The sequence below is a fragment of the Alosa sapidissima genome, chromosome 7 (genome assembly GCF_018492685.1).
Source record: "Alosa sapidissima isolate fAloSap1 chromosome 7, fAloSap1.pri, whole genome shotgun sequence".
Lineage (NCBI taxonomy): Eukaryota > Metazoa > Chordata > Actinopteri > Clupeiformes > Clupeidae > Alosa > Alosa sapidissima.
The window spans coordinates 33,059,817-33,078,881 of NC_055963.1; positions in this window are offsets into that span (position 1 = coordinate 33,059,817).

Here is a 19,065-nt window from a genome sequence, read left to right on the forward strand (position 1 = left end):
AAACTTCACTACACAAAACTACCACCCCAGTCAAATGTAGCAAGCTTAGTAACACAAACACAGCAGTAAGCTACTTTAAAATTGTGCTAATTTCACATGACAAAAGTGTAGCTTGTTTGGCCAAGCTACTTCATATAAAGAAGTTAAGCTATTGAAAAGTTACTTTATTCAGGAAATAGTGAAGCTACCACCAACACACTTATTACTAGCTAAGCTACAAGTAGCAACTGCCCGATAATAGGCTACAGTCTGTGCCACTTGTGTAAAATTCGCCGGCCAATGTTATATTAGTAATATTTGATTAATTTTTACAATAGCATTCTTGTGTCAGTTGTAATGTAAGTCAGTGTTATGGAATATGACTCATCAAGTCTCAGTTCATAGCCGGGTGAACACTTGAACACCTAGCAAGTAGCCTAGCTAGCTGGCTACGATTTACATACAATAACAAAGATCCTTGCTCCTTTTCAACTCTCTGGTAATATTGCATTCACAAAATACAACCAATAGTACGATAATGTTAAATCTTACTTGTGAAAAGTAATAAGCTTTATTTGTATAGCACCTTTCATACACAGAATGCAGCTCAAAGTGCTTTACATTTGAAGCATGTAACACAATAATAGTCAGTCAGTCATTATCACTCACTTTTCTTCATTGCTGGGGCTGTTTATGATCCACTCAGCAACATATCAAAAATATAGAAAATGACGTCATAAGACTGGCAGCCTTAACCCTCTTACCCCCCACAAGCACACCATATGGCAACTGTGGCAAGGAAAAACTCCCATTTTCCAGGAAAAAACCTTGAGCAGAACCTGACTTAATAGGGGGAGCCCATCTGCTTCTGGCTGGCTGTGCCCTCCAATAGCAGCAGATGTAGAATAATCTGAAAAAGTAGTCTACAGGATAAGATGAGTTAACTAAAAGCTTTCCTGTACAGGTATGTTTTCAGATCTTTTTAAAAAATATTTACTGAACTCGCCTGCTTGATGTACAGAGGCAGGGTGTTCCATATTTTGGGGGCATAATGGATAAAAGCAGCTTCTCCACTTTGTTTGTGGAGCACTTTGGGTACGATTAAAAGATTAGAATTGGATGATCTAAGTTTCCTTTGTGGTTGATAAGATATTAAAAGCTCAGAGATATATGAAGGTGCTATGCCATTCAGAGCTTTGTAAGTAATTAACATAACCTTAAAATCAATTCTATAGGAAATAGGGAGCCAGTGCAGTTCAGCCAAAAGGGGTGATGTGTTCTCTCTTCTTAGTCTTAGTTAAAAGTCTAGCCGCAGAGTTCTGTATGAGTGCCAATTTCTTTAGATGTTTTTTGGGAAGACCAGTGAAAAGTGCATTGCAGTAGGCTAACCTGCTAGTGATAAAGGCGTGAATTAGTTTTTCTGCATCTTGTTGAGTTAAAAAGGGCCGCACTTTGGCAATGTTTCTCAAGTGGAAATAGGCTGTCTGAGTAACTTTACTGATATGGGGCTTAAAACTTAACTCTGCATCTAAGATGACACTGAGGCTTGTTACTTTTGGTTTGACCTGGTGCGCCAAGTTCCCCAGATTACTAAGAATAATATCTCGCTTTAGTTTTGGTCCAACCAAAAGTACCTCTGTTTTGTCATCATTTAGTTTCAAAAAATTGTTGCTCATCCACTGATTAATGGAGGTTAGGCATGCAGTGAGGGAGCAAAGGCCATCTGGGTTAGTTGGCTCCACAGAAATATACAATTGGGTATCATCTGCGTAGCTGTGGAAGTTTACATTATGCTGACTTATGACGTTTCCCAATGGAAGCATATATAGAGAAAATAGCAGGGGACCAAGGCAGCTCCCCTGGGCCACACCAAAAGGCAAGTCATGTTTTTCAGATACATGATCTCCTAGACTGATATAAAAATATCTGCCAGTAATGTAGGTTTGAAACCAGTTTAGAGCATTATCAGAGAGACCCACCCACTTCGCAAGGCGGTGAATTAGGATGCTATGATCAATGGTGTCAAATGCCGCACTCAAATCCAGAAGAATAAGGATTGAGACTTTGTTTGAGTCAGTAGCCAGTCTGAGATCATTGACTATTTTTACTAGAGCCGTTTCTGTGCTGTGATTTGATCTAAAACCTGATTGGAATTTTTCAAGGATACTGTTTTCGTTGAGGAAGGTATTTAACTGATTACAAACAACTTTTCAAGTACTTTGCTCAAGAACGGTAGATTTGATATAGGCCTGTAGTTGCTCAGATTGGTATGGTCAAGATTTGACTTTTTAAGTAAAGGTTTCACAACAGCGGTTTTAAAAGCAGTTGGAAACCTGATACCTGTTTCTAATGAGGTATTTATTACCTTGAGAATAAAGGGAGCTAAGCTATCATATACTTTTTTGAGGAATCTAGTAGGGATTGGATCTAAAACACATGTTGAGGAGCCGGTTTGAGTTATAATTTTACCAAGCTCAGATTGAGTAATAGTGCTAAAGGACCTTCATTTTGGGGGGCTGTTTTTGGGTGTACTATCAACCATATTACTTGTGTTACCAATAGCCTCCCTTATAGAAATGACTTTGTTTGACTTTGTTTGTTGAAAGTAATCTCCCGAGCCCTGTTTGCGATGGTCCGCCGATTTGAGCAGGAATATGCTGCACATTGCTCTGGCATCTTGTTTCTTCTGCTGCAACTATAGCGGCTGCATTTCCTGTTTCCAGCAGCCAATGCTGTGTCTACTCTGGCACAAAGGCTCTGGCATTGCAGCAAATCACCCAGACGTCATTTTTTTACTTCTGACGTCAGGCGCAAAGTTTTTGCGCGTGGTACACGTAAAAATCTGACGTCTGACGCTCAGACGTCTATTTTTTACTCCTGAAGAAGTAAAAAATCTACACGTGGAGGCGTTATTTTGACAGACGTTTTGTCTTGAACGGCTTGCCATACTTAACGGCCGTTTTATGATGTCACAATCAGCAATGTTAAGTCTATGGGGATTTTTAAAAAGTTTTTCTTTAATAGTTTAAAAAGTATAAAAGTTTCAAAGTTGAAAAGACATAGCAGCTTGGTCCGTTTGAATACCTACGTTACAAAGTTTGAACGAAGTTTCTAAGTTAAACTGTTCAAGAGAAATTGCGTACGGAAAAAGTGGTAAGCGGAATAATAATAAGTTGTTGTTGTTGTTGTTGTTGCCTTGGAAGAACAGTACAATGCATTTTCATGCACTGTAACTAGAAAATGTAATTTCGAGGAAATTACCAGTGCATGAAAATATAAACATACTGTATATTAACATAAAATGCCAAACAAACTTTTATTTGGAAACAGTTGGCAGGAGTCATAGTTGATAACAACTGACAGTTGAAATGGCTGAACAGTTAAATAGTTGAGTAGTTCAAATAGTTAAATTATTTAATAGTGAATTATTGTAGTGAGGACATGTATTTTGAAACAGTTGTGGGCAGAGGAAATAGTCTTAAGAGAGCCAGATTGTATGCTTAAAGCCTGAGACAGAGTATATAGTCTAAAAGTTGAATGTAGATAGTGTAATGGATGTTGATAGACAGAAAGTTGAATGGATGTTGATGTATAGTTTAATGGGTGGATGAGTGAATGGTTTGAAGAGGATGAATGTATAGAAAGTTGGATGGAATGTGCCTTATATCCTTGTAGAATGGAGAGACACAGAGAGAGTTGGCCTAGTTAAGCAGAAAGCAGTTGATACAGGTGCAATCAGTTTAACTGGCCCTTTGATGGGTCCTAGTAGTGAGCAGCTGGAAGATGATACAGGTGCAAATCAAATTAATTAGCCCATTGTGATGTCATCAGCCCATATTAAGTCTATGGGGAAAAATAAGCTTGTTTTTTTATGAATATCTCAAAAAGTATAAAGTTTACAAAAGTGAAAAATACATTCCCCACGTGTCCTTTTCAAGACCTACGTTACAAAGTTTGAACGAAGTTTCTACAGTAAATGGTTAAAGCTGAATTAGACGCAGAAATTTGGTGGGAAGAATAAGAAGAAGAAGAAGAAGAAGAAGAAGACTTCGGATAACAGAACAGCGCATTTTCATGTAATAACTAGAAAAGTATTTCCTGAAGGAAATACAGTGCATGAAAATGCAAAAATATGATGTAAAATATCATACAGAGTAAAAACAAACTATATTGGTTGCTAGGTAGATGAGGTTTAATATAGTTGGAATGACTGAACAGTTAAATAAGTGGATAGTTTAAATGGTTAAATTATTTAGGTAGATAGTTGACGATAACTGACACTTGGAATGGCTCTAATGTTTGCTAGCAGTTATGCTAACTATGTTAACAAAGATAATAATGTTAACCAAGTATTCTAACTAGCATGCTAACAATGTTAAAATGTTAAGTATGCTAACCATGTGACTTAGCTAACTTAGCTAATCATTTTTAGCAGTTATGCTAACTATGCTAACTAGCATGTTAACATGCTAACTATGCTAACCATGTGACTTAGCTAATCATTTTTAGCAGCTTTGCTAAAAATGTTAATTAGCATGCTAACTTTGCTAACCATGTGACTTAGCTAACTTAGCTAATCATTTTAAGCAGTTTTGCTAAAAATGCTAACTAGCATGCTAACATGCTAGCATGCTAACTATGCTAACCATGTGACTTAGCTAACTTAGCTAACTAGCTACAGTGGGTAGGAGTCATAGTTGATGACAAGTAACAGTTACAATGGCTGAACAGTTAAAAAGTTCAGTAGTTTAAAGGGTTAAATTGTTTAACAGTGAAATATTGTAGTGAGGACTTTTATTTTGAAACAGTTTTTGGCAGAGGAAGCAGTTGAACAGGATGTGTAGTCTTAATAGGGCCAGTTTGTATGCTTAAAGCCTGAGACTGGCAGTTGGTCCAGGTGGCCCGAACACCTGCCATAGGATTCTAATTGCTGTGATGTCATAAAGGCCCAATGTTAAGTCAATGGGGAAATTTTGAGTAGTTTTTAATTAATAGTTTAAAAAGTATAAAAGTTACAAAGCTGAAAAATACATAGCACCCATGTCCTAAGTAAGACCTACGTAACATAGTTTGAATGAAGTTTCTACGTTAAACGGTTGAAGCTGCATTAAGTGCGTTAGAAGAAGAAGAAGAATAAGAACTAGAAAAGCATTTCCTGAAGGAAATACAGTGCATGAAAATGCAAAAAATATGATGTCAAATATCATACAGAGTAAAAACAAACTATATTGGTTGCTAGGTAGATGAGGTTTAATATAGTTGGAATGACTGAACAGTTAAATAAGTGGATAGTTTAAATGGTTAAATTATTTAGGTAGATAGTTGACGATAACTGAAACTTGGAATGGCTCTAATGTTTGCTAGCAGTTATGCTAACTATGTTAACAAAGATAATAATGTTAACCAAGTTACTATCCTAACTAGCATGCTAACAATGTCAAAATGCTAAGTATGCTAACCATGTTACTTAGCTAACTTAGCTAATCATTTTTAGCAGTTATGCTAACTATGCTAACTAACATGTTAACTATGGTAACATGCTAACTATGTTACTTAGCTAACTTAGCTAATCATTTTAAGCAGTTTTGCTAAAAATGCTAACTAGCATGCTAACATGCTAGCATGCTAACCATATGACTTAGCTAACTTAGCTAATCATTTTTAGCAGTTTTGCTAAAAATGCTAACTAGCATGCTAACATGCTAGCATGCTAACTATGCTAACCATGTGACTTAGCTAACTTAGCTAATCATTTTAAGCAGTTTTGCTAAAAATGCTAACTAGCATGCTAACATGCTAGCATGCTAACTATGCTAACCATGTGACTTAGCTAACTTAGCTAACTAGCTACAGTGGGTAGGAGTCATAGTTGATGACAAGTAACAGTTACAATGGCTAAACAGTTAAAAAGTTCAGTAGTTTAAAGGGTTAAATTGTTTAACAGTAAAATATTATAGTGAGGACTTTTATTTTGAAACAGTTTTTGGCAGAGGAAGCAGTTGAACAGGATGTGTAGTCTTAATAGGGCCAGTTTGTATGCTTAAAGCCTGAGACTGGCAGTTGGTCCAGGTGGCCCGAACACCTGCCATAGGATTCTAATTGCTTAACGGCCGTATTGTGATGTCATAATCATAATGTTAAGTCAATGGGGAAATTTTGATAGTTTTTAATTAATAGTTTAAAAAGTATAAAAGTTACAAAGCTGAAAAATACATAGCACCCATGTCCTAAGTAAGACCTACGTAACATAGTTTGAATGAAGTTTCTACGTTAAACGGTTGAAGCTGCATTAAGTGCGTTAGAAGAAGAAGAATAATAAGAATAAGAACTAGAAAAGCATTTCCTGAAGGAAATACAGTGCATGAAAATGCAAACAATATGATGTCAAATATCATACAGAGTAAAAACAAACTATATTGGTTGCTAGGTAGATGAGGTTTAATATAGTTGGAATGACTGAACAGTTAAATAGGTGGATAGTTTATATAGGTAAATGATTTACTTGGTAGATAAGGTTTAATATAGGTGGAATGATTGAACGGTTAAATAAGTGGATACTTTAAATGGTTAAATTATTTAGGTAGATAGTTGACGATAACTGACACTTGGAATGGCTCTAATGTTTGCTAGCAGTTATGCTAACTATGTTAACAAAGATAATAATGTTAACCAAGTTACTATGCTAACTAGCATGCTAACAATGTTAAAATGCTAAGTATGGTAACCATGTTACTTAGCTGACTTAGCTCATCATTTTAAGCAGTTTTGCTAAAAATGCTAACTAGCATGCTAACCATGTGACTTAGCTAACTTAGCTAATCATTTTAAGCAGTTTTGCTTAAAATGCTAACTAGCATGCTAACATGCTAGCATGCTAACTATGCTAACCATGTGACTTAGCTAACTTAGCTAATCATTTTTAGCAGTTTTGCTAAAAATGCTAACTAGCATGCTAGCATGCTAACTATGCTAACCATGTGACTTAGCTAACTTAGCTAATCATTTTTAGCAGTTTTGCTAAAAATGCTAACTAGCATGCTAACATGCTAGCATGCTAACTATGCTAACCATGTGACTTAGCTAACTTAGCTAATCATTTTAAGCAGTTTTGCTAAAAATGCTAATTAGCATGCTAACTATGCTAGCATGCCAACCATGCTACTTAGCTAACTTAGCTAACAAGCTACAGTGGGTAGGAGTCATAGTTGATGACAAGTAACAGTTACAATGGCTGAACAGTTAAAAAGTTCAGTAGTTTAAAGGGTTAAATTGTTTAACAGTAAAATATTATAGTGAGGACTTTTATTTTGAAACAGATTTTGGCAGAGGAAGCAGTTGAACAGGATGTGTAGTCTTAATAGGGCCAGTTTGTATGCTTAAAGCCTGAGACTGGCAGTTGGTCCAGGTGGCCCGAACACCTGCCATAGGATTCTAATTGCTGTGATGTCATAAAGGCCCAATGTTAAGTCAATGGGGAAATTTTGACTAGTTTTTAATTAATAGTTTAAAAAGTATAAAAGTTACAAAGCTGAAAAATACATAGCACCCATGTCCTAAGTAAGACCTACGTAACATAGTTTGAATGAAGTTTCTACGTTAAACGGTTGAAGCTGCATTAAGTGCGTTAGAAGAAGAAGAAGAATAAGAACTAGAAAAGCATTTCCTGAAGGAAATACAGTGCATGAAAATGCAAAAATATGATGTAAAAACAAACTATATTGGTTGCTAGGTAGATGAGGTTTAATATAGTTGGAATGACTGAACAGTTAAATAAGTGGATAATTTAAATGGTTAAATTATTTAGGTAGATAGTTGACGATAACTGACACTTGGAATGGCTCTAATGTTTGCTAGCAGTTATGCTAACTATCTTAACAAAGATAATAATGTTAACCAAGTATGCTAACTAGCATGCTAACAATATTAAAATGCTAAGTATGCTAACCATGTGACTTAGCTAACTTAGCTAATAATTTTTAGCAGTTATGCTAACTATGCTAACTAGCATGATAACATGCTAACTATGTTAACCATATGACTTAGCTAATCATTTTTAGCAGTTTTGCTAAAAATGCTAACTAGAATGCTAACATGCTAGCATGCTAACTTTGCTAACCATGTGACTTAGCTAACTTAGCTAATCATTATAAGTAGTTTTGCTAAAAATGCTAACTAGCATGCTAACATGCTAGCATGCTAACTATGTTAACCATGTGACTTAGCTAACTTAGCTAATCATTTTTAGCAGTTTTGCTAAAAATGCTAACTAGCATGCTAACATGCTAGCATGCTAACTATGCTAACCATGTGACTTAGCTAACTTAGCTAATCATTTTTAGCAGTTTTGCTAAAAATGCTAACTAGCATGCTAACATGCTAGCATGCTAACATGCTAGCATGCTAACTATGCTAACCATGTGACTTAGCTAACTTAGCTAATCATTTTTAGCAGTTTTGCTAAAAATGCTAAATAGCATGCTAACATGCTAGCATGCTAACTATGCTAACCATGCTACTTAGCTAACTTAGCTAACTAGCTACAGTGGGTAGGAGTCATAGTTGATGACAAGTAACAGTTACAATGGCTGAACAGTTAAAAAGTTCAGTAGTTTAAAGGGTTAAATTGTTTAACAGTGAAATATTGTAGTGAGGACTTTTATTTTGAAACAGTTTTTGGCAGAGGAAGCAGTTGAACAGGATGTGTAGTCTTAATAGGGCCAGTTTGTATGCTTAAAGCCTGAGACTGGCAGTTGGTCCAGGTGGCCCGAACACCTGCCATAGGATTCTAATTGCTTAACGGCTCTATTGTGATGTCATCAGCCCATGTTAAGTCTATGGGGAAATTTTGATTAGTTTTTAATTAATAGTTTAAAAAGTATAAAAGTTACAAAGCTGAAAAATACATAGCACCCATGTCCCAAGTAAGATCTACGTAACATAGTTTGAATGAAGTTTCTACGTTAAACGGTTGAAGCTGCATTAAATGCGTTAGCGGAAGAATAAGAATAAGAACTAGAAAACGCAATTCCAGGGAATTACCAGTGCATGAAAATGCAAAACATATGGTGTGAAATATATTGTTAAAACAGATGATGTGCTAATTGGCAACCAACATGATGAGGTTTAATACAGTTGAAATGACTGAACTAAGTAGATGAGGTTTAATATAGTTGGAATGACTGAACTAGGTAGATGAGGTTTAATATAGTTGGAATGACTGAACAGATAGGTGGATAGTTTAAAAGGTTAAATTATTTGCTAGGTAGACGAGGTTTAATATAGTTGGAATGACTGGACAGTTAAATAGGTGGATAGTTTAAATGGTTAAATTATCTGCTAGGTAGATGAGATTTAATATAGTTGGAATGACTGAACTAGGTAGATGAGGTTTAATATAGTTGGAATGACTGAACAGTTAAATAGGTGGATAGTGTAAAAGGTTAAATTATTTGCTAGGTAGATGAGGTTTAATAGTTGGAATGACTGAACTAGGTAGATGAGGTTTAATATAGCCTGGCCACCTGGCCTAGGATTCTAATTGCTTATCGGCAGTCTTAATAGAGCCATATCGTATGCTTAAAGCCTGAGACAGAGTATATAGTTTTAAAAATGTAGATAGTGTAATGGATGTTGATAGACAGAAAGTTGAATGGATGTTGATAGGCAGATTGGTTAATGGATGTTGATGGATAGTTTAATGGGTGGATGAGTGAATGGTTTGAAGAGGATGAATGGATAGAAAGTTGGTTGAAATGTGCCTTATATCCTTGTAGAATGGAGAGACACAGAGAGAATTGGCCTAGTTCAGCAGAAAGCAGTTGATACAGGTGCAATCAGTTGAACTGATTCTTTGATGGGGCCTAGATTTGCAGCTGGAAGTTGATACAGGTGCAAATCGCATGCTAACAATGCTAAAATGCTAACTATGCTAACCATGTTACTTAGCTAACCTAGCTAATCATTTTTAGCAGTTATGCTAACTATGCTAACTAGCATGTTAACTATGCTAACCATGTTACTTAGCTAACTTAGCTAATCATTTTTAACAGTTATGCTAACTATGTTAACTAACATGCTAGCATGCTAACTATGCTAACCATATTACTTAGCTAACTTAGCTAATCATTTTTAGCAGTTATGCTAACTATGCTAACTAGCATGCTAACATGATAGCATGCTAACTATGCTAACCATGTTACTTAGCTTACTTAGCTAATCATTTTTAGCAGTTTTGCTAAAAATGCTAACAATCTTAGCAATGCTAACATGCTAACTATGCTAACCATGCTAACTAGCTACAGTAGGTAGGAGTCATAGTTGATGACAAGTAACAGTTACAATGGCTGAACAGTTAAAAAGTTCAGTAGTTTAAAGGCTTAAATTGTTTAACAGTGAAATATTGTAGTGAGGACTTTTATTTTGAAACAGTTTTTGGCAGAGGAAGCAGTTGAACAGGATGTGTAGTCTTAATAGGGCCAGTTTGTATGCTTAAAGCCTGAGACTGGCAGTTGATGCAGGTGGCCCGAACACCTGCCATAGGATTCTAATTGCTTAACGGCTCTATTGTGATGTCATCAGCCCATGTTAAGTCTATGGGGAAATTTTGAGTAGTTTTTAATTAATAGTTTAAAAAGTATAAAAGTTACAAAGATGAAAAATACAAAGCCCACATGTCCTAAGTAAGACCTACGTAACATAGTTTGAATGAAGTTTCTACGTTAAACGGTTGAAGCTGCATTAACTGCGTTAGAAGAAGAAGAAGAAGAAGAAGAAGAAGAAAATGCCTAGGAAGAACAGTACAGTGCATTTTCATGCACTGTAATAAGAAGCCTAGGAAGAACAGTACAGTGCATTTTCATGCACTGTAACTAGAAAAGCATTTCCTGAAGGAAATACAGTGCATGAAAATGCAAAAATATGATGTAAAATATCATACAGAGTAAAAATAAACTATATTGGTTGCTAGGTAGATGAGGTTTAATATAGTTGGAATGACTGAACAGTTAAATAAGTGGATAGTTTAAATGGTTAAATTATTTAGGTAGATAGTTGACGATAACTGACACTTGGAATGGCTCTAATGTTTGCTAGCAGTTATGCTAACTATATTAACAAAGATAATAATGCTAACCAAGTTACTATGCTAACTAGCATGCTAACAATGTTAAAATGCTAAGTATGCTAACCATGTGACTTAGCTAACTTAGTTAATCATTTTTAGCAGTTATGCTAACTATGCTAACTAACATGCTAACAATGTTAACCATGTTACTTAGCTGACTTAGCTCATCATTTTAAGCAGTTTTGTTAAAAATGCTAACTAGCATGCTAACATGCTAGCATGCTAACCATGTGACTTAGCTAATAATTTTAAGCAGTTTTGCTAAAAATGCTAACTAGCATGCTAACATGCTAACTATGCTAACCATGTGACTTAGCTAACTTAGCTAATCATTTTTAGCAGTTTTGCTAAAAATGCTAACTAGCATGCTAACACGCTAGCATGCTAACTATGCTAACCACATTACTTAGATAACTTAGCTAATCGTTTTTAGCAGTTTTGCTAAAAATGCTAATTAGCATGCTAACATGCTAGCATGCTAACTATGTTAACCACGTTACTTAGCTGACTTAGCTAATCATTTTTAACAGTTTTGCTAAAAATGCTAACTAGCATGCTAACTATGCTAACCACGTTACTTAGCTAACTTAGCTAATCATTTTTAGCAGTTTTGCTAAAATGCTAACTAGCATGCTAACATGCTAGCGCTAGCATGCTAACTATGCTAACCATGTTACTTAGCTAACTTAGCTAATCATTTTTAGCAGTTTTGCTAAAAATGCTAACTAGCATGTTAACTATGCTAACCATGTTACTTAGCTAACTTAGCTAACTAGCTACAGTGGGTAGGAGTCATAGTTGATGACAAGTAACAGTTACAATGGCTGAACAGTTAAAAAGTTCAGTAGTTTAAAGGGTTAAATTGTTTAACAGTAAAATATTATAGTGAGGACTTTTATTTTGAAACAGTTTTTGGCAGAGGAAGCAGTTGAACAGGATGTGTAGTCTTAATAGGGCCAGTTTGTATGCTTAAAGCCTGAGACTGGCAGTTGGTCCAGGTGGCCCGAACACCTGCCATAGGATTCTAATTGCTTAACGGCTCTATTGTGATGTCATCAGCCCATGTTAAGTCTATGGGGAAATTTTGACTAGTTTTTAATTAATAGTTTAAAAAGTATAAAAGTTACAAAGTTGAAAAATACAAAGCCCACATGTCCTAAGTAAGACCTACGTAACATAGTTTGAATGAAGTTTCTACGTTAAACGGTTTAAGCTGCATTAACTGCGTTAGAAGAAGAAGAATAAGAAGAAGAAAAAGCCTTGGAATAACAGTACAGTGCATTTTCATGCACTGTAATAAGAAGAAGCCTAGGAAGAACAGTACAGTGCATTTTCATGCACTGTAATAAGAAGAAGCCTAGGAAGAACAGTACAGTGCATTTTCATGCACTGTAATAATAATAACTAGAAAAGCATTTCCTGAAGGAAATACAGTGCATGAAAATGCAAAAATATGATGTAAAATATCATACAGAGTAAAAACAAACTATATTGGTTGCTAAGTAGATGAGGTTTAATATAGTTGGAATGACTGAACAGTTAAATAGGTGGATAGTTTAAATGGTTAAATTATTTAGGTAGATAGTTGACGATAACTGACACTTGGAATGGCTCTAATGTTTGCTAGTAGTTATGCTAACTATGTTAACAAAGATAATAATGTTAACCAAGTTACTATGCTAACTAACATGCTAAAATGCTAGCATGCTAACTATGCTAACCATGTGACTTAGCTAACTTAGCTAATCATTTTAAGCAGTTTTGCTAAAAATGCTAACTAGCATGCTAACATGCTAGCATGCTAACCATGTGACTTAGCTAACTTAGCTAATCATTTTAAGCAGTTTTGCTAAAAATGCTAGCTAGCATGCTAATATGCTAGCATGCTAACTATGCTAACCATATGACTTAGCTAACTTAGCTAATCATTTTAAGCAGTTTTGCTAAAAATGCTAACTAGCATGCTAACATGCTAACATGCTAGCATGCTAACTATGCTAACCATATGACTTAGCTAACTTAGCTAATCATTTTAAGCAGTTTTGCTAAAATAACATGCTAGCATGCTAACTATGCTAACCATGTGGCTTAGCTGACTTAGCTAATCGTTTTTAGCAGTTTTGCTAAAAATGCTAACTAGCATGCTAACATGCTAGCATGCTAACCATGTTACTTAGCTAACTTAGCTTACTAGCTACAGTGGGTAGGAGTCATAGTTGATGACAAGTAACAGTTACAATGGCTGAACAGTTAAAAAGTTCAGTAGTTTAAAGGGTTAAATTGTTTAACAGTGAAATATTGTAGTGAGGACTTTTATTTTGAAACAGTTTTTGGCAGAGGAAGCAGTTGAACAGGATGTGTAGTCTTAATAGGGCCAGTTTGTATGCTTAAAGCCTGAGACTGGCAGTTGGTCCAGGTGGCCCGAACACCTGCCATAGGATTCTAATTGCTTAACGGCTCTATTGTGATGTCATCAGCCCATGTTAAGTCTATGGGGAAATTTTGACTAGTTTTTAATTAATAGTTTAAAAAGTATAAAAGTTACAAAGCTGAAAAATACATAGCACCCATGTCCCAAGTAAGACCTACGTAACATAGTTTGAATGAAGTTTCTACGTTAAACGGTTGAAGCTGCATTAAATGCGTTAGAAGAAGAATAAGAACTAGAAAAGCATTTCCTGAAGGAAATACAGTGCATGAAAATGCAAAAAATATGATGTAAAATATCATACAGAGTAAAAACAAACTATATTGGTTGCTAGGTAGATGAGGTTTAATATAGTTGGCATGACTGAACAGTTAAATAGGTGGATAGTTTATATAGGTAAATGATTTACTTGGTAGATAAGGTTTAATATAGTTGGAATGATTGAACGGTTAAATAAGTGGATAGTTTAAATGGTTAAATTATTTAGGTAGATAGTTGACGATAACTGACACTTGGAATGGCTCTAATGTTTGCTAGCAGTTATGCTAACTATGTTAACAAAGATAATAATGTTAACCAAGTTACTATGCTAACTAGCATGCTAACAATGTTAAAATGCTAAGTATGTTAACCATGTTACTTAGCTGACTTAGCTCATCATTTTAAGCAGTTTTGCTAAAAATGCTAACTAGCATGCTAGCATGCTAACCATGTTACTTAGCTAACTTAGCTAATCATTTTAAGCAGTTTTGCTTAAAATGCTAACTGGCATGTTAACATGCTAGCATGCTAACTATGCTAACCATGTGACTTAGCTAACTTAGCTAATCATTTTTAGCAGTTTTGCTAAAAATGCTAACTAGCAGCATGCTAACTATGCTAACCATGTGACTTAGCTAACTTAGCTAATTATTTTTAGCAGTTTTGCTAAAAATGCTAACTAGCATGTTAACATGCTAACATGCTAACTATGCTAACCATATGACTTAGCTAACTTAGCTAATCATTTTTAGCAGTTTTGCTAAAAATGTTAACTAGCATGCTAACATGCTAGCATGCTAACCATGTGACCTAGCTAACTTAGCTAATCATTTTTAGCAGTTTTGCTAAAAATGCTAATTAGCATGCTAACATGCTACTTAGCTAACTTAGCTAACTAGCTACAGTGGGTAGGAGTCATAGTTGATGACAAGTAACAGTTATAATGGCTGAACAGTTGAAAAGTTCAGTAGTTTAAAGGGTTAAATTGTTTAACAGTGAAATATTGTAGTGAGGACTTTTATTTTGAAACAGTTTTTGGCAGAGGAAGCAGTTGAACAGGATGTGTAGTCTTAATAGGGCCAGTTTGTATGCTTAAAGCCTGAGACTGGCAGTTGGTCCAGGTGGCCCGAACACCTGCCATAGGATTCTAATTGCTTAACGGCCGTATTGTGATGTCATAATCATAATGTTAAGTCAATGGGGAAATTTTGATTCGTTTTTAATTAATAGTTTAAAAAGTATAAAAGTTACAAAGGTGAAAAATACAAAGCCCACATGTCATAAGTAAGACCTACGTAACATAGTTTGAATGAAGTTTCTACGTTAAACGGTTGAAGCTGCATTAAGTGCGTTAGAAGAAGAATAATAAGAAGAAGAAGCCTAGGAAGAACAGTACAGTGCATTTTCATGCACTGTAATAAGAACTAGAAAAGCATTTCCTGAAGGAAATACAGTGCATGAAAATGCAAAAATATGATGTAAAATATCATACAGAGTAAAAACAAACTATATTGGTTGCTAAGTAGATGAGGTTTAATATAGTTGGAATGACTGAACAGTTAAATAGGTGGATAGTTTAAATGGTTAAATTATTTAGGTAGATAGTTGACGATAACTGACAGTTGGAATGGCTCTAATGTTTGCTAGCAGTTATGCTAACTATGTTAACAAAGATAATAATGTTAACAAAGTTACTATGCTAACTAGCATGCTAACATGCTAGCATGCTAACTATGCTAACCATGTTACTTAGCTAATCGTTTTTAGTAGTTTTGCTAAAAATGCTAACTAGCATGCTAACATGCTAGCGCTAGCATGCTAACTATGCTAACCACGTTACTTAGCTGACTTAGCTAATCGTTTTTAGCAGTTTTGCTAAAAATGCTAGCTAGCATGCTAACATGCTAGCATGCTAACTATGCTAACCATGTGACTTAGCTAACTTAGCTAATCATTTTAAGCAGTTTTGTTAAAAATGCTAACTAGCATGCTAACATGCTAACTATGCTAACCATGTGACTTAGCTAACTTAGCTAATCATTTTAAGCAGTTTTGCTAAAAATGCTAACTAGCATGCTAACATGCTAACATGCTAACTATGCTAACCATGTTACTTAGCTAACTTAGCTAACTAGCTACAGTGGGTAGGAGTCATAGTTGATGACAAGTAACAGTTACAATGGCTGAACAGTTAAAAATTTCAGTAGTTTAAAGGGTTGAATTGTTTAACAGTGAAATATTGTAGTGAGGACTTTTATTTTGAAACAGTTTTTGGCAGAGGAAGCAGTTGAACAGGATGTGTAGTCTTAATAGGGCCAGTTTGTATGCTTAAAGCCTGAGACTGGCAGTTGGTCCAGGTGGCCCGAACACCTGCCATAGGATTCTAATTGCTTAACGGCCGTATTGTGATGTCATAATCATAATGTTAAGTCAATGGGGAAATTTTGATTAGTTTTTAATTAATAGTTTAAAAAGTATAAAAGTTACAAAGTTGAAAAATACATAGCACCCATGTCCTAAGTAAGACCTACGTAACATAGTTTGAATGAAGTTTCTACGTTAAACGGTTGAAGCTGCATTAAATGCGTTAGAAGAAGAAGAAGAACTAGAAAAGCATTTCCTGAAGGAAATACAGTGCATGAAAATGCAAAAATATGATGTAAAATATCATACAGAGTAAAAACAAACTATATTGGTTGCTAAGTAGATGAGGTTTAATATAGTTGGAATGACTGAACAGTTAAATAGGTGGATAGTTTAAATGGTTAAATTATTTAGGTAGATAGTTGACGATAACTGACAGTTGGAATGGCTCTAATGTTTGCCAGCAGTTATGCTAACTATGTTAACAAAGATAATAATGTTAACAAAGTTACTATGCTAACTAGCATGCTAACATGCTAGCATGCTAACTATGCTAACCATGTTACTTAGCTAATCGTTTTTAGTAGTTTTGCTAAAAATGCTAACTAGCATGCTAACATGCTAGCGCTAGCATGCTAACTATGCTAACCACGTTACTTAGCTGACTTAGCTAATCGTTTTTAGCGGTTTTGCTAAAATGCTAACTAGCATGCTAGCATGCTAACTATGCTAACCACGTTACTTAGCTGACTTAGCTAATCGTTTTTAGCAGTTTTGCTAAAAATGCTAACTAGCATGCTAACATGCTAGCATGCTAACTATGCTAACCATGTGACTTAGCTAACTTAGCTAATCATTTTAAGCAGTTTTGTTAAAAATGCTAACTAGCATGCTAACATGCTAGCATGCTAACTATGCTAACCATGTGACTTAGCTAACTTAGCTAATCATTTTAAGCAGTTTTGCTAAAAATGCTAACTAGCATGCTAACATGCTAACCATGTTACTTAGCTAACTTAGCTAACTAGCTACAGTGGGTAGGAGTCATAGTTGATGACAAGTAACAGTTACAATGGCTGAACAGTTAAAAAGTTCAGTAGTTTAAAGGGTTGAATTGTTTAACAGTGAAATATTGTAGTGAGGACTTTTATTTTGAAACAGTTTTTGGCAGAGGAAGCAGTTGAACAGGATGTGTAGTCTTAATAGGGCCAGTTTGTATGCTTAAAGCCTGAGACTGGCAGTTGGTCCAGGTGGCCCGAACACCTGCCATAGGATTCTAATTGCTTAACGGCCGTATTGTGATGTCATAATCATAATGTTAAGTCAATGGGGAAATTTTGATTAGTTTTTAATTAATAGTTTAAAAAGTATAAAAGTTACAAAGTTGAAAAATACATAGCACCCATGTCCTAAGTAAGACCTACGTAACATAGTTTGAATGAAGTTTCTACGTTAAACGGTTGAAGCTGCATTAAATGCGTTAGAAGAAGAAGAAGAATAAGAAGAAGCCTAGGAAGAACAGTACAGTGCATTTTCATGCACTGTAATAAGAAGAAGCCTAGGAAGAACAGTACAGTGCATTTTCATGCACTGTAATAAGAAGCCTAGGAAGAACAGTACAGTGCATTTTCATGCACTGTAATAAGAAGAAGCCAGGAGATTTCAAGATAGTGGATTCCATCCACTATAATAAAAATGCATAGCCACACCATGTATCAAAATAAAATACTGTATTTTTGTATTTTGAAAGTACTTTAATCTATTCCTCCATCAGTACACTGACAGTGGACAGTGTTCGAGAACAGCTTTTCTCTGCCTACAAGACATGCCATAACCTGCAAACAGTCAACAGATCAATATGCTGACCTGCCTGTTATATCTCATAGCCTAAATACTGTATCAGAGATGCAATCAAAAAGTCACAACTGAACTTGTCATGCGGTACAAAGTGGAATCGAGTCTCTGACATGTCAAAGCATGCCCAGATTGAGCAATGTTGTAGGGCAACCACATAACTAGTTCTGATTGGATGATTAGAGTTCTTAAGAAACTGATCATTAAAGTTCTCAAGAAACTTGAGGTTGGTGTGTGTGTGTGAGGAACCTACATGTTACTCATCTTCAGAGGCCGACAGAGTACACAGCTTCATTACTTGAGTAAAAGTACAGATACCCTTTGCTAAATTTTACTAAAGTACAAGTAAAAGTACAACAGTCAGATGTCTACTTAAGTAAAAGTACTGAAGTACTTGTTTTTAAAAGTACTTGAGTATCAAGAGTACAAGAGTAGCCTACATTTTCTAAATATTGCATTACTACTGCCACAGTGCTTACATTTATGTACAGAAACATCCTAAATGGAGTTATGAAAAATGTTAATGTTAATACCTTGGAGAATGTAAAATGAATTGGAAGTAAAATCAAGTCATTTTCATCTTTTTACCATGTTGCCAGGGATGGGCAGTATTTCTAATACATGTATTTAAAATACGTATTTCAAATACAAAATACTATTTTGTAATTGAAACACTTGAAGCGAAAAGTATCATTAACTTGTTCAGAAAATTGAAATAGTCTGGCGGTGGGGCCACAGGTTGGCACATTCCCGGGATGGACCTGCTGCGTCTTCATCCATTGTTTCGTCCATGGTTTCATCTCTTATCTGAATCTGACCATGGAGTTGACTTTGGCGGAAAGCTGAAGGTGATTGCTGATAGGCTGTCCCAATCAGTGGCGCCTGCACAATCCAATCACGTTTGAGAGGGAAGCAACAAATTGAGGGCTTCCGAGATTTTTCTTTTTTCCTTTTTTTTTAGAAGTAGTAACGGGTACTCACGGTTATGGATAGAAATGTAGTGGAGTAGAGTACAATATTTGCCTCTCAAATGTACTTGAGTAAAGTCATGCATACT